Genomic DNA, 15483 nt, shown 5'->3' on the forward strand with positions numbered 1-15483 from the left:
AATCAGTCCCAATATAATAACCATGTACATTTATTGATCATTAACTAGGCAATAAGAACTGTGCTATAGTTTACATGTATAAACTCAACATAAATTAGGTAGTTCCTAATTTTTACCAGAGATCAAATTACCAACATCTGCTGGATCATCAAAAAAGCAAGAGAGTTCCAGAAAAACATCTATTTCTGCTTTATTGACTATGCCAAAGCCTTTGACTATGTGGATAACAATAAACTGTGGAAAATTCTAAAAGAGATGGGCATACCAGACCACCTGACCTGCCTCTCGAGAAACCTGAATGCAGGTCAGGAAGCAACAGTTAGAACTGGACATGGAACAACAGACTGGTTCCAAATAGGAAACGGAGTACGTCAAGGCTGTATATTGTCACCCTGCTTATTTAACTTATATGCAAAGCATATCATGTATATCATGAGAAACACTGGGCTGGAGGAAGCACAAGCTGGAATCAAGATTGCCGGGAGAAATATCAATAACCTCAGATATGCAGATGACACCACTTTTATGGCAGAAAGTGAAGAGGAACTAAAAAGCCTCTTGATGAAAGTGAAAGAGGAGTGTGAAAAAGTTGGCTTAAAGCTCAACATTCAGAAAACTAAGATTATGGCATCTGATCCCATCACTTCATGGGAAATAGATGGGGAAACAGTGGAAATAGATGGGGAAACAGTGGAAACAGTGTCAGACTTTATTTTGGGGGGCTCCAAAATCACTGCAGATGGTGACTGCACTAATGAAATTAACAGACGCTTACTCCTTGGAAGGAAAGTTATGACCAACCTAGATAGCATATTCAAAAGCAGAGACATTACTTTGCCAACAAAGGTCTGTCTAGTCAAGGCTATGGTTTTTCCAGTGGTCATGTATGGATGTGAGAGTTGGACTGTGAAGAAAGCTGAGTGCCAAAGAATTGATGCTTTTGAACTGTGGTGTTGGAGAAGACTCTTGAGAGTCCCTTGGACTGCAAGGAGATCCAACCAGTCTATCCTAAAGGAGATCAGCCCTGGGTGTTCATTGGAAGGACTGATGCTAAAGCTGAAACTCCAATACTTTGGCCACTTCATGCGAAGAGTTGACTCATTGGAAAAGACCCTGATGCTGGGAGAGATTGAGGGGACAAGGAGAAGGGGACGACAGAGGATGAGACGGCTGGATGCCATCACTGACTCGATGCACATGAGTCTGAGTGAACTCCAGGAGCTGGTGATGGACAGAGAGGCCTGGCGTGCTGTGATTCATGGGGTCACAGAGTCGGACACGACTGAGTGACTGAACTAAACTGAACTGAACTGAATTTTTACCCATTTTAGAGATACATTAAGTAATTTATTCAAAGTTACACAGCTGAAACACTGAATAAATGATAAACCCAGAATTTAAATCCAGGTGGTCTGAATCCAGAGTCAAAATTCTTAAAACACTACACTATGCCACCTTCTTGAAAAAAGTAGTTATACTGCAAAACAACTTACATATATCAATGTGGCCATTATTGTCTCTCCATTTTTCGGAAATTTTATTTTGAATCATACACCAGATTATCCCAGTTCATCAAACAAGGAATTTGAGCTCACAGAGGCTAGGACTCTATGATCTTATGCTTCTTTTCAACTCTAAAATAATAATATAAGAGCACGTGTGTTTTCTTCTCAGTATATGAAATAGGACTTTCAGAGAGCTTCAGAAGTCTAATTCTGAACACTTTTCATCAAAGAATTATTTAGATGATTTATAAACTTCCTTTCAGAATCAAGTTTTTTCACTTATTTCCTACTAGTTAAAGCAATCTAAGTCAGGAATTGGAAGCATTACTTGAAATGGAAGTAATGACATGATAGATAATACAGAAAAAAAAAATCTGTAACACTTCTGTGATATTGCTTACACAAAACAAAAATCCAAAGAAATAATTACAAAATATTTGTATTCTTAAATATTCAGACTCTTAACTAAAATTAATTTTACTTTTTCTAAGTTATTGGTGAAGGTAATATTTTTTGAAAAGCCTGTGTTTTCATCAAAGCCAATGACTTCACTTTGAATAGATACTGGGCAGGTATTAAAACATCTTGGATCTCAATTTTCTCATTTATAAAATGGGAATAAGAATAGTGATCTTTAATTGGGGAAGAATTAAGACAAAATACATAAACTGCCTGATACATAGCCAATCTTAATCCTTAGAAAATCCAAATATTTAATTCAATACTCCTCTTTAAAATTTCCATAGCAACACTGGCTAATAACACTATTTTTTTTCTACATGCTTCTCAAGCTATGATTAAAAGGGAAAAGAATCACTTAAATAATAAGTGATAAAAATTATGTACCAGTTATGTACATAGAATAAAAGTAAAATCAATCATCAGAAATCATGAAATTATGCAACTTAATTGAGACTAGCAAATAGCTCAAATTTTTCTCCTTTACATACAGTTTTCCTCAGTATTCACAAATATCAAGAACTGTAAATAGAAATGTATTCTTTTATGACTGTGTGCCAAATTTATTCAGCATGACTGCAATTGAGTGGAAAAATAAAAATACATATTACTTACTGTATGTGGCACTTGGCAATTTCAGAATGATTTGCAAACATTCATCCTCAGAATACTCCTACAAAATGCATCTGTGAAAAGAAAGAAATACAGAAGAGTAAGCAATTTGCCAAGGTCACAGAAACTCTAATCCAGACCAACACTCATTCAGACATCACATATTTTAACATACTGAAATAAGGTTTTGCAAAATATAGATTATACATCTAGCATATTATAGTAGGCTTAAAAACAGAAATGTTCCCAACTATATGCAAATCTTCCTACACATCAGTCAAGGAGGACATTCTTGAGATGAGTCTGCATGTGGACTTTCAAAATCTGTGTAAGAAACACAGGCCCCCAGAATGAGCCAGAATAACGTAAGAGCAATTCAAAAATATGAGGTATTTGTAAGTGAATTTAGTTGGAGTTTTTAGGTGGTTGTTACATAATTCAAGTTTTGAAAATGTACTTCTGTCTAATACATGAAAATCCCTGAATCAGAGGAGAATTCTGCTTGATTTATTCAGAGAATTACACTGATTCACTTTGTAAATGTGCTTCAATTCTAATTGAAAACTAGGTACTGAGAAAAGCACAGACATGCCACTTGCACACCTCACAAAAATAAACAAACATTTATTTCTTTTTTTTTTTTCAGAAAGCCAATTATAAGGAGAAAGTTATTTAATCAGATTTCATTAATTAACGTGTTTGTTTAAAGGAAAGATGTATGGGAAAGGACAGTAATTTCGAAGTACAAAATATTTCAAAACTTAAGTGAATTTTATGCTTCTGGGTATGCTGTTTTGTTTTATAAAAGAACTGTTCAAATGAAATAAAACAAAACACAACTTAATGATAATTAAAGTAACCCTTCAAAGTACAATGTGTTGTTTCCGACAGTTCAAACACATTATAGACCCATACAAATAAAAATTAAGTAGCAAACATCTTTAGAGAGACATTCGTTCTTAGCAGCTAGTAGAATTTCTGCCCAGAGATTTGGTGCTTTGTAGGATGAAGCAGAAACACTGGCTTAACAAATCAACAGTTCAACAAGCAGAACAGGCATTATGAGTAGAACACCTAATTAATCGATCTTCTAGTGTGTGAAAGACAAGAGGATGGCACTGGCCTCTGCCTTGCACAGGAACGAATGATTGTACTAATGCTCAACAGGGAGCTTCTCAAATAAGATGAAACTAGAGATAGTTCAAAAGATGCTTTTGAACTGTGGTGTTGGAGAAGACTCTTGAGAGTCCCTTGGACTGCAAGGAGATCCAACCAGTCTATTCTGAAGGAGATCAGCTCTGGGATTTCTTTGGAAGGAATGATGCTGGGGCTGAAACTCCAGTACTTTGGCCACCTCATGCGAAGAGTTGACTCATTGGAAAAGACTCTGATGCTGGGAGGGATTGGGGGCAGGAGGAGAAAGGGACGACAGAGGATGAGATGGCTGGATGGCATCACCGACTCGATGGACGTGAGTCTGAGTGAACTCTGGGAGTTGGTGATGGACAGGGAGGCCTGGCATGCTGCGATTCATGGGGTTGCAAAGGGTCGGACACCACTGAGCAACTGGACTGAACTGAACTGAACTGAACTGAGAGATAGTTACTGAGTTCATAGGTAAATGTCAAAAGTAAATCAAGAAATTTTATGAAACCCTATATTTTTATAAATTTCATTTTTCTAAGTTTAAAACTCAGAGTTTAAATAGAATAGACTGATACAAACTCACATTCACATATTGTTTCAATAGAATTACGAAGTTATAACAACTGGCAGATTTGTGTATTCCTTCATGCTGTAGCATAGTCATCCTCCTAGGCAAGAGAATTCAAACTAACCTTAATCCCATGACTTGCCCAATTTGACACAGCTAAGAAGCAGTGATCCTGGGCGTAGAGCCAGCCACTTTCAACCTCAATTTCTTCTCACTACAACACCTACTAGTCCCTACACCTCATGCAGAGCAGAAGCTGCAAACTGGAGCATAACAACCAAAACTGGTGTACGGTAATTTTTTAAAAAATTCTACACCATGATTTTAAAATATTAAAAAATGTTCAAAAGCAAGAAATTTCTCATAAGAGTCCTAATTTCTATCTTTTTTTTGGAAGAGCAAATATATCTTAAGTCTGGGTTCACAGCTTCCAGAAAGCAGAAAAATGATTGCTGCTCTCGCATGAGACATGCCTCCTGCACTCATCTAATTCCTAATTTGCAAACTCTGTCCTACTCTGTAATTTTCAAACATCAGAATGTTTTGCTCCTGATCCAAACCCCCCTTACCTACCAACCATGATCAGACCTCTTTGCAGTGAAACTGAAAGAATGATATTAAATATGTTCCAAGAGCATATTTCATTAGTTTAAGTGACTGCTTCTAACTACATTTCACAATATTATCATAATCAGATGTTATTGATTAGATACCTCATTTCTACATACATATACATTTTTAAAAGTCAGGGGGTTGAATTTCCAGGTATTTAAATACATAGCTGATAAATCTTAAATCTAAAGGAGAAATTTTTAAAATACAATTGGCTGGTACATAATCGTAAGTTTCAATCATCTCAAATCATAATTTTTTTGTTTACAGTGGACACATTTTTCAGAGAGACAACTCCTGGGTTGAGAGGTGTGCTATTCAATAAAATAATTATAAGAATAAAGAAAAAAGCCTTCAATTTAAATAATCTAGGTTAAGAGAACGATGACCGTTAAAGGTAAGGCAATGCAGCCACAAAGTCTGGTTACATCATGGCATATGGCAAATAACTTAAAATACCAATATGTTTTGTGGAATGCTTAAAAAATATGAGCCTGGAATTTGAGGTAGTTGTGGTAATAATAGCCACCTAAATCTGAAACTTTCCACACATACTGTAAAATATACAGCCAACAAAAACAAGTAAAAACACACAAATTCTAGGCCTTCAGCATAACTAGAAGTTGGAGGACAATAAAAATGTCAGATTACCAGTAAACAGAAAATTAAACACCAATTTCTAACAGAAGTATCTTTCAAGCTGTACGACAGTGATCTAAAGGGTCTAGAAACTGAGGGAGAGAAGCAAAGAAAACAAAGATCCTAAGAGTGACATAAAATTCACCAGCTGAAAGTCCACTGAAACTCTGATAGTGTTGAAAAACTATCCTGACAGATTAGAACACAAAGATAGGGAGAATATTTAAAAAGATATAGAATTCAAGGTGATGCCTTCTTTTGTTTGTTTTTTCCTCAGGGAGGAGTAAGGCATTTTGAAATGGTGGGGCTGGGACTTTTCTGGCAGTCCAGTCACTAATACACCATGCTTCCATTGTAGGGGGCATGCATTTGATCACTGGTAAGGGAACTAAAATCCCACATGCCATGTGCAGAGCAGCCAAAAAAATAGGAAAAAAATAAATGATACGGCTATTTCAAAAGGACCCTGGCCTCAGCTTAAAGAAATTCTCACAAATCAAATCTGGGAAGTTGGAAAACCAGAATAAATAATTATCATAAAGAATTAAACTTCATTACAGAATATAAATTATAAATAAAATACATGAATAAAGTATATAAGGAAGAATTGGAAAATTCTTTCCTTGCACAGAATACACCTTAGAGTTAGAAAATCAACATTAAACACATATTATTAATATTATTATAATTAACTGATTAAGTCAGGAAAATATCTCTGGATTAGCACTTGTAGGTGAAAGGGTGTTGACAAACAGGATATTTCCATAGTCTTAAAGTATCTTCCCCCAAATCACTTATTAATTACAATCAAGAAAACAGTAACCTTCAATGGAGAAACAAGACCACCTTAAATAAATAATCAAGGAAAAATCATCAAAATGGAACAAACCCGCAAAACAAGCCTCCAAGTATGATGCACTTGAGAAGGACACAACGTGATTTCTGTGGTATGTCTGCCAAAAATGTGCAAACTGAATCAATCATTAGGAAATATCAGGCCAATGCAAACTGACGAAAGTCCAAAAATATCTGACCTGAACTCATCAAAGTCATTAAAAACTGAAGTTCAAAAAAGACATAACAACCAAATACACGTGTGATCCTAGAGGTTCTGTGAGTTATTAATACATGATAGCATTTTGCTAAAATGATATTCTTAATGGTTAAAATTGTACTATAGTTATATAGGAAAATGTACTTATTCTTAGGAAATACACACTAAAGTACTTCAAGTAAAGAAGCATGCAAAGCAGGCACTCTGGGACAACCCAGAGAGACAGGGTGGAGAGGGAGGTGGGTGGGGATCAGGATACAGAGGACACATGTATACCTGGATCTGATTCATGTTGCTTTATGGCAAAACCATCACAACAGTGTAAAGTAATTATCCTCCAATTAAATTAATTTTAAAAATAAATGAATAAAAATAAAAAAGAAGCATGATGTCTATAACTTATTCCCAAAAGATTCAGGGCAATATTATCTATATGTACACATACATATGCATATATAATTATGCAGTTATAGAATGCCTATACAGGGGTGTGTGTGTGTGTGTGTGTGTATATATATATATATATATATATATATATATATATATATATAAATATATGGAGAGAGAAAGAACAGGCAGAAATAATAATGCACAGGGGTAAAATGTAAATACAAATCTGGACAGAGAGTAATCAGGATTCTTAAGTATAATAATTACAAATTCTCTGTATGTTTGAAGCTATACCAAAATTGTAAATTAGGGAAAATAGGTAGAAATAAATAAATGTCTTGCTTTCATTGAGATATTTTGGAATCACAGAAAAATAGCCAAAGAGATAATCGGTGAAGTGTTTCAAATCAAGAAAAACATTAAGAAGTTAAAAAACAAATCAGCATCATTGTTCAATGTTCTTGGACAACTAAAATAACAAAACTCCATATATATATGAGATGAGATGGTTGGATGGTATCACTGATGCGATGGACATGTGTTTGAGCAAGCTCAGGGAGTTGGTGATGGACAGGGAAGCCTGGCGTGCAGTCCATGGGGTTGCAAAGAGTCAGACATGACTAAGCACCTGAACTGAAGTGAACTGATATATACAGTATATAAATACAGTCTTCTCTATTTTATATATGTGTATGTATAATTTATACATTAATATGCATATATTTAAATCAAAGATATTATATTTTAATAACATATTTATATAAGCATATTAAATCCATAAAATAAAGGAGAATGAAAGTAAATATGGAATCTAGCTTTGGACTTTTAAATAAGCCATACAATAATACTATAGTCCATGAATACAGCAATGTAAAGTTAAATAATGAAGTGACATTCACAAATAAAATTTATCAGCAATTAAAAAAGAAAAGATTATCAAACAGTCCTTAAAGGTCATCAGTGGTTTTTTTCTTTATATAGCTATTTTTCCTTAATCAGAATTATCAACTTCCATTTTTCAAATTCCAAAAAAAAATGAAACATAAATAAAAATCTCCCTTAATTCTTAAAACAACATATTTAATTTCAAACAATATATTTACTATTTTTATTTCCAAACCATTATTTAAAGAATTGTACAATATAAATTCTTTCATAATTAGGTTATTTTTTCCTTCATTTCTTCAATATTATGTTTATCGTTACAATGCAAAATAATTTTACTGATTGGCATCCCATACATGCCATCATTTAAAGATCTATAACTTGTTATCAAATATCAGCTACCAAAAAATAAAAACCACTGTAAAGTTCCTTCTGAGTATATCTTCTGCCACAGCAAGATTGTTTCCTCAGGATAAAATATCCAGAAGCAAACTCCTGGATCAAATAGCATGAGGTTTTTAAAATTTGCTAAACTGTATCTTATTAACACAGATGTACACAATTTCCGTATTTGAGCAACCCCACAACCAGTTTATATTTTTACAGTCACTGCATCCATTTGCAGCCATGACATAGTGTTTGCTGCCTGATTTGGCCCTTAGGTCTTCATATTGTCATGTTCTGAATTGAGTTTTATGCATTCTTGTTGTTACAAATGTTGAGTTTACCTTTTAAAATATGTTCAAAGAGGTTATCCAAAAATATGACACTGAACTAAAACTGTTTAAATGGAAAAGCATGGAAACAAAGCAACTTTAGTAAAAGAGATTTTTTTTTTTTGAGAAATTAACACTTCCTATTTTCTTGCAGAGTCAAATGTTTTACAGGACCTAAAGAAGATAGATGAAAATGTGTTACAGTCTTGTAACTGAAAACAGACCAGAGGATTGATTACTACGTGACAAGTGATGCAAGCAAAGACAGGAAATGCTACAGACCGCTCTGGATAATCCAAGCCCTCTACCAAGTCTTATTTTTAATTTATAGCAACAGTGTGTCAGTATGCCTAGATATTACCATTTACATTTTTACTATATTAGACATTAGCATGTTAAGTGCGACTTTAATTGGAGGTTTTCGTCAAACTTCAAGATACTTCAGCCACTTTTCTTCCTATCTATACTTTGTATTCTTTCAAATTCATAGATTTAGCTTTAAATTTAACTTTCCTAGTCCATAGACTTCATATCTTGTATTATTAAGTTCTGGAGATTAATACAAATAATATTCATTATAAACATCCAATCAACCCCTTCGAGAGTTTCAACTGGTCTGCCCTGGCAGGTCACTGATTCAATGACACAAAACAAACCATGCCTTCCTTTATTCAAGACTGCATTTTCTTAACTGGCTGATGAGAACATCATACAAGATAAAAATTAAACCTTGCTGAAGTGAAGATATATGAATTCTTTTGTTTCCCTTCATATTTAAGTCCTGTCATGATGTCAGAGAATAAAATTAGATGAACTCAGTGATTTAATACTTTCAAAGCAATGTTGGTTGTTACCCACATTTGTTCTCCTCTTTGAGGTGTATGAAAAATCAAATGTCTCTTTGATTTATTCCCCTATTTTCCTAGATATCAAAGCAAGCTGATTGATCTATAACTTCTAAAGTCTTCTCTAATGTGTTCTCTCTGTCTCCCCATTTTCATTGGCCCTTAAGAGCCCTAAGCCAATGCCTTGTACACTTTCTATTGTAAATATGGCTTGTTTCTCTGTCATGGGTTTAATGATTATTTGACCAGGATAAATTATTAATAGCAGATATTAGGGTTCATATGTCAAGCAAAAATTAAAATGAAGAAAAATTCAAAGGAATTCAGAGGAGAGGAATAGAAAGAATTAACATTCAGGAAATTAAAAATATTTAAAATGGCTCAAATAGAAAAATCTATATTTCATAAAAGGAAATATCTAGTAGTTTAGTTTTATTTAATTGTATGAAGGATTATTTTTAGAGTTAGCTTCCAAGTAACAAATTTGTTTTAACAGTAGCAGAAGAGATTATATTATACACCAGAGATGAATTTCCAGAAACTAAGATTAAGTAATCTAGTTATCTCATACTAGTTATTTCTTTTTTTTTTAAGTGAAGATTCTTTTGAGCCTAAATTTAGAACTGAGATCTTTCAAATCATGAGATTCAATTAGAAATGTGGTGTAAATATGTGATGAATTTCAGGTAGAAGATGTGAGTTAGCTTTCTATTGTTTTATGGTCAATTTTGGTGCTTTCTTCATGTTTTACACCATTGTTTAAATGTACCACATTTGTATTTACCTCTTCTGACAAGAAAAACTGATTGAAAGTGCATCTTTATGGCTAACAAACACATGAAAAGATGCTCAACATCACTCATTATCAGAGAAATGCAAATCAAAACCACTATGAGGTACCATTTCACGCCAGTCAGAATGGCTGCGATCCAAAAGTCTACAAGCAATAAATGCTGGAGAGGGTGTGGAGAAAAGGGAACTCTCTTACACTGTTGGTGGGAATGCAAACTAGTACAGCCACTATGGAGAACAGTGTGGAGATTCCTTAAAAAACTGGAAATAGAACTGCCTTATGATCCAGCAATCCCACTGCTGGGCATACACACTGAAGAATCCAGAAGGGAAAGAGACACATGTACCCCAATGTTCATCGCAGCACTGTTTATAATAGCCAGGACATGGAAGCAACCTAGATGCCCATCAGCAGATGAATGGATAAGAAAGCAGTGGTACATATACACAATGGAGTATTACTCGGCCATTAAAAAGAATACATTTGAATCAGTTCTAATGAGATGGATGAAACTGGAACCTATTATACAGAGTGAAGTAAGCCAGAAAGAAAAACACCAATACAGTATACTAATGCATATATATGGAATTTAGAAAGATGGTAACAATAACCCTGTGTACAAGACAGCAGAAGAGACACTGATGTATAGATCAGTCTTATGGACTCTGTGGGAGAGGGAGAGGGTGGGGCGATTTGGGAGAATGGCATTGAAACATGTAAAATATCATGTATGAAACGAGTTGCCAGTCCAGGTTCGATGCACGATACTGGATGCTTGGGGCTGGTGCACTGGGACGACCCAGAGGGAGGGTATGGGGAGGGAGGAGGGAGGAAGGAGGAGGGTTCAGGATGGGGAACACAGGTATACCTGTGGTGGATTCATTTTGATATTTGGCAAAACTGATACAATATTGTAAAGTTTAAAAATAAAATAAAATTAAAATTAAAAAAAAAAAGAAAGTGCATCTTTAACTTTACTATATCTTCCAAACATAGGGTGTGGCAGGTTGGATCTTCCAAAGATGACCATCCTGCATGGACTTCTGCAACGTGACCTTGACATTTACCCATCAAAAGATGAAGTTATTTCTTTCCCTCCTGGAATCTGAGCAGAGGCTAGGACTTCTTTGACCAAGAGGCTAGGTTGGAAGCAACAGGGTACCAGTCCAGGAGTAACTCTTAACTGGCCTAGCCTCTTCTGTCTTCTGCCTCCTGGCACGCTCAGTTGCCATGGAAAAATTTCAGGTCACTCTGTTGGAGAGGCCAGCCATGCTGTGGAGCACAAGGCATAGGACATGCGAGTAAAGGATACTCACATGTGGACATCCCATTCATTCAGCTTTTAGTGACTCCAGTCCCGGACACCACTTGATGGCAGCTACAGGAGAGCTCCCAAGTGAGGATCTCCCAGCTGAGCCCCCTTAACCCACAGAACTATGAGAGATTACGATGGCTTTATTTAAGCCACTAAATTTATGGATAATTTCTTGCATGGCAATAAAATAACCAAAAAATATGATTATCTTGGAATTCAAAATCTAGAAGTATAATGTAATATCTAGCACCTTTTATCTATGTAAAATCTAAAATTATATATATATAAATCACATTGACCAGAATGTGAATTGTTTATATGGTAATCTACTTTTCTGTCTCTATCTCTACATGTGTCTATGCAAGTTATCTTATATCCAGTTAAAATGATTTTCAACTGTTTTCTGACTGGTTGTGCACTAACACAGGAGTTAATTACATATATGAAACATGTGTATATATGTATATGTATTTATATGCACATACACACACACAGTGTGGTTTAGGGCCACTCAACCTGTAAAACTGAACATACAGCATAAATCTGAATGCTGTTCCTATGTGAAGAACTGACAGTGTGGAAAACAGTTTAAATTTGCTGTCTGTGCTCCCCCAAAGGAGAAGGAAGACCAGTAAGACCAATGAGAAAAATCACAAGAAATCAAATTTAAGCTCAGAATAAGGAAAATGACTTACTGCAAAGAATGACAAAACAGAATGGGCTTCCCAAAAAAGGGCCAAATGAAGAGTGAAAGAAGAAGTTGAAGGTTCATTCTCCAGAAATGCTGAAAGGGACTTCAAGTTCTACTGGTTGCTGGAATGAAAAGTTTTTTAAATACCCTTTTAAACCCACACTTTTGATAAATTTGCAGTGATTAACTTTGGACTATATTATATATATATATATATATATATATATATATATATATATATATATTTGGACTAGCTAATATTTTATATCCTTATCATATTCTAGAAACAGAGACATGAGAAGTGTCACAAAAATTCATTCAATAGAGTATCATTAAATTCACAGCCCTTTCTCCTACTGAATCAATATTTAACAATTTTTCAAGACATTTATTGAATAACTAGCTATATTATGGACTTTGGTAGGCCTCCAGGGAACAATGAGGAATGTGATGCCTCCACTGTGAAAAAGATTATAATTTAAAGTGGGAGACAGAGGAGGATACAACTAAGATAACATGGTGTAAGTCAGCAACAACAATAGAAACAGAGTACTATGGAAACTGGAAAAAGGAATATAAAGCTTCTGCCTTGAAAATTTGGGAAAATCTTTTAAAAAGAGGTAGAATTTAAGCTGATCTTTGAAATGAAAAGATAAGTATTTCAAGGCTACAAAACAGTACAAGCAAAGAAATAGTCATAGATATCTATACCATGCCTAGGTAACAAATTAATACAGTGAATTCTTAAAATAGATCAGGAGAGGGTAATAAATGAGAAGTGAGCTCACTGGGGTAGATTTCTATAAAGGGTCTTGAATGACATGCTGAAAATTTTGAAATTTAACCAGTAGGGCTTTCAAAGGTTTTTATACCCAGGAGTTACATGCCCAGAACTATTTTTAGTGAGATCCCTCTACCAACAATGTGGAGTAGGTAATGGACTATACAATGTGGAGTAAATTTATTTTAAAGAAACATGTCAGCTTTGGGTTTAGATTAGGCATAGCCTAGACTGAGGGAGGGTGGGCTGACAGGATCACCCCTCAAGATCCCTTTCCATCTTAAACTCTGTGACTTATGCCTCTTGCAAAGGGAACACATTGCAGATAATTTTTTTTTTTTTTTTAAATGACAGATGTGGAAGAACTCTTGGGCCACTCTGGTGAATATCACAAAGACGTTGCCATTTCAAATACCCAATGAGCTTGATAAGAAGTACAGGAAATCCACAATCTCTGATGAGCTGACAATGGAATGTGAGAAGGAAAAAAATCACAAGGAAGAGATTAATAGAGCACAGCAGAAAGGCATTTTCAACTATCCTTCTGGGAGAGCCAGATAAAAATTTGACTGACCTAAATCCTTTTTGGCCTGCATCATTTTCCAAAGTAGCGTCTCTGGCTTTGGAAGGCCTAGGGGATCTATCTGTACATGTGCAATCTAATTAATGTGTGTAGGAAAGACATAATTGTGTAGGACATTTTGCTACGTACAGCATAAAAAAAAACCATGTTGGACTGCCTTCGTGGATTTTATAATCTTTTAAAGACAGATGGATGTAGATATACATCTACAATTTGGGAAGATAAAAGAAAGGATTTATTAACTGCAGAAACCGACAAAAATGTAGGTACTTATATTAAATGCTTCATGAGTATCAATAATGAGCGGGACAACTCCTTGATCAGTTCCATTTCAAGGGGAAATGGAGCCGAATGTCAGAGGATAAATTTCAGTGACATGATCTCACACCTGAAACTGGCTGGGAGGAAAACGGAAATTTTTACCCTGTTCAGACTGGACATCACTGTAAGCCAAGGTCACACAAGAAGTCTAAGGTACAACAAGCCACAGGACTGCAGCTGCTTGAAGGGAGGAAGAGGTCAACCACAACACTGCACCAGTCTAGAGAACAAGTTCCTTTTCTTTCCTTCCTTCCCTTGTGCTGCTGTTGGTGTTGGTTCTGGGCCACATGGTCCTGACTAGAGAGATCTATATGTGCATGGACCTATATGTGGATCTACCTTTCAAAAAGGTAGGCATTCATGAAATTTCTAATGACTTGAAGGTGTGAACCTGTACTGAGAGAGTAACACGTGAAGAAGTTTCAATTTTATCCCTGAGACTGACGCACGCTGTGTGAAATCTGAATTCTTAAGTCCTCTGAACGGCTTGCTTGATGGCAATCAGCCAAGTATATCATCAGATAAGAGCTTTAGACACTGAAGAAACCCACTGTCCTTGAAGCCCCTGCACAGTGGTAAAGGCACACATCTTCCTGTAAAATACAGCCACAGATAACACAGTGTGGGTGAATTTGCTGAAAGACACAGAGAATAAAAAGTAAAAACTCTACAGGATAACATGTAGAAATGTGCTTCTTATTCATAAATTTGTAATATTGTTCATACAGAAAGATGACATTTATATTTTTCATGGCATAAGAGGCCCTTTTTTTTGACAGAATGGCTTAGCCTTATGAAAATATGTAGCTCTAGTTTGCAGATGTTGTTCATTTTGAATGAGGTATAATCCCCAGAAGCAGAAATGAGAAAAATCCTCTCTTTAACAGCATGAGACTTCAGTAAGGAAGAGACATGACAGAAAGAAAGCAGTAGGGCAGACAAAAAGAAAAATGGCTCTCACCACATGGACCCCCAGGGTTTCACAAGAACCCACTGCTAAAAACTCATTTGTAGGTATGTGTCTGTTAATGAGACTTTGGAAGCACTTGATCTTGTATTTATTTATTTTGGGGTTTTTTTTGTCTTATTTTTTATTTTATACTAAAATATAGCTAATTAACAGTATTATGATAGTTTCAGGTTCACAACAAAGCAATGCAACCATACATATACATGTATCAATTCTCCCCCAAACTCCCCTTCCATCCAGGTTGCTACATAACATTGAGCAGACTTTCCTGTGTTATACAGTAGGTCCCTGTTGGTTTTCCATTTTAAATACACCAACGTGTACATGTCGCTGACCTTGCATTTACATACTGCCCTAAACCAAGTAGATCCCCAAACCACTAGCCCTATTTATTAACTGATTATATATATTGACTACTTAAGTAGGAATCACTTCACACACCAAGGAAGTATGCTTCTGTATTAAAATATGGTAATATTTTGCTGGCCCACAACTTTATACATCAAGTTATTGTGAGATGTAGTCCTTTGGCAAATTAAAAGTACATGGCTATTTAGAAGGGCTTCCCTGGTAGTTCAGCTGGTAAAGAATCTGCCTG

General features: G+C 35.3%; 1 protein-coding gene across 4 annotated transcripts in view; it reads right to left on the reverse strand.

Moving 5' to 3' along the window:
* GALNT13 (polypeptide N-acetylgalactosaminyltransferase 13) overlaps nucleotides 1–15483 on the reverse strand; it is a 655617-nt gene that overhangs the window by 620002 nt on the left and 20132 nt on the right. For all 4 annotated transcript variants that reach the window (XM_019985184.2, XM_070767821.1, XM_070767827.1 and 1 more), the window contains exon 2: nucleotides 2580–2650. The gene's annotated coding sequence lies outside the window, so the exon portion shown is untranslated. The remainder of the gene's footprint in view (nucleotides 1–2579; nucleotides 2651–15483) is intronic.

The sequence above is a fragment of the Bos indicus genome, chromosome 2 (genome assembly GCF_029378745.1).
Source record: "Bos indicus isolate NIAB-ARS_2022 breed Sahiwal x Tharparkar chromosome 2, NIAB-ARS_B.indTharparkar_mat_pri_1.0, whole genome shotgun sequence".
NCBI lineage: Eukaryota > Metazoa > Chordata > Mammalia > Artiodactyla > Bovidae > Bos > Bos indicus.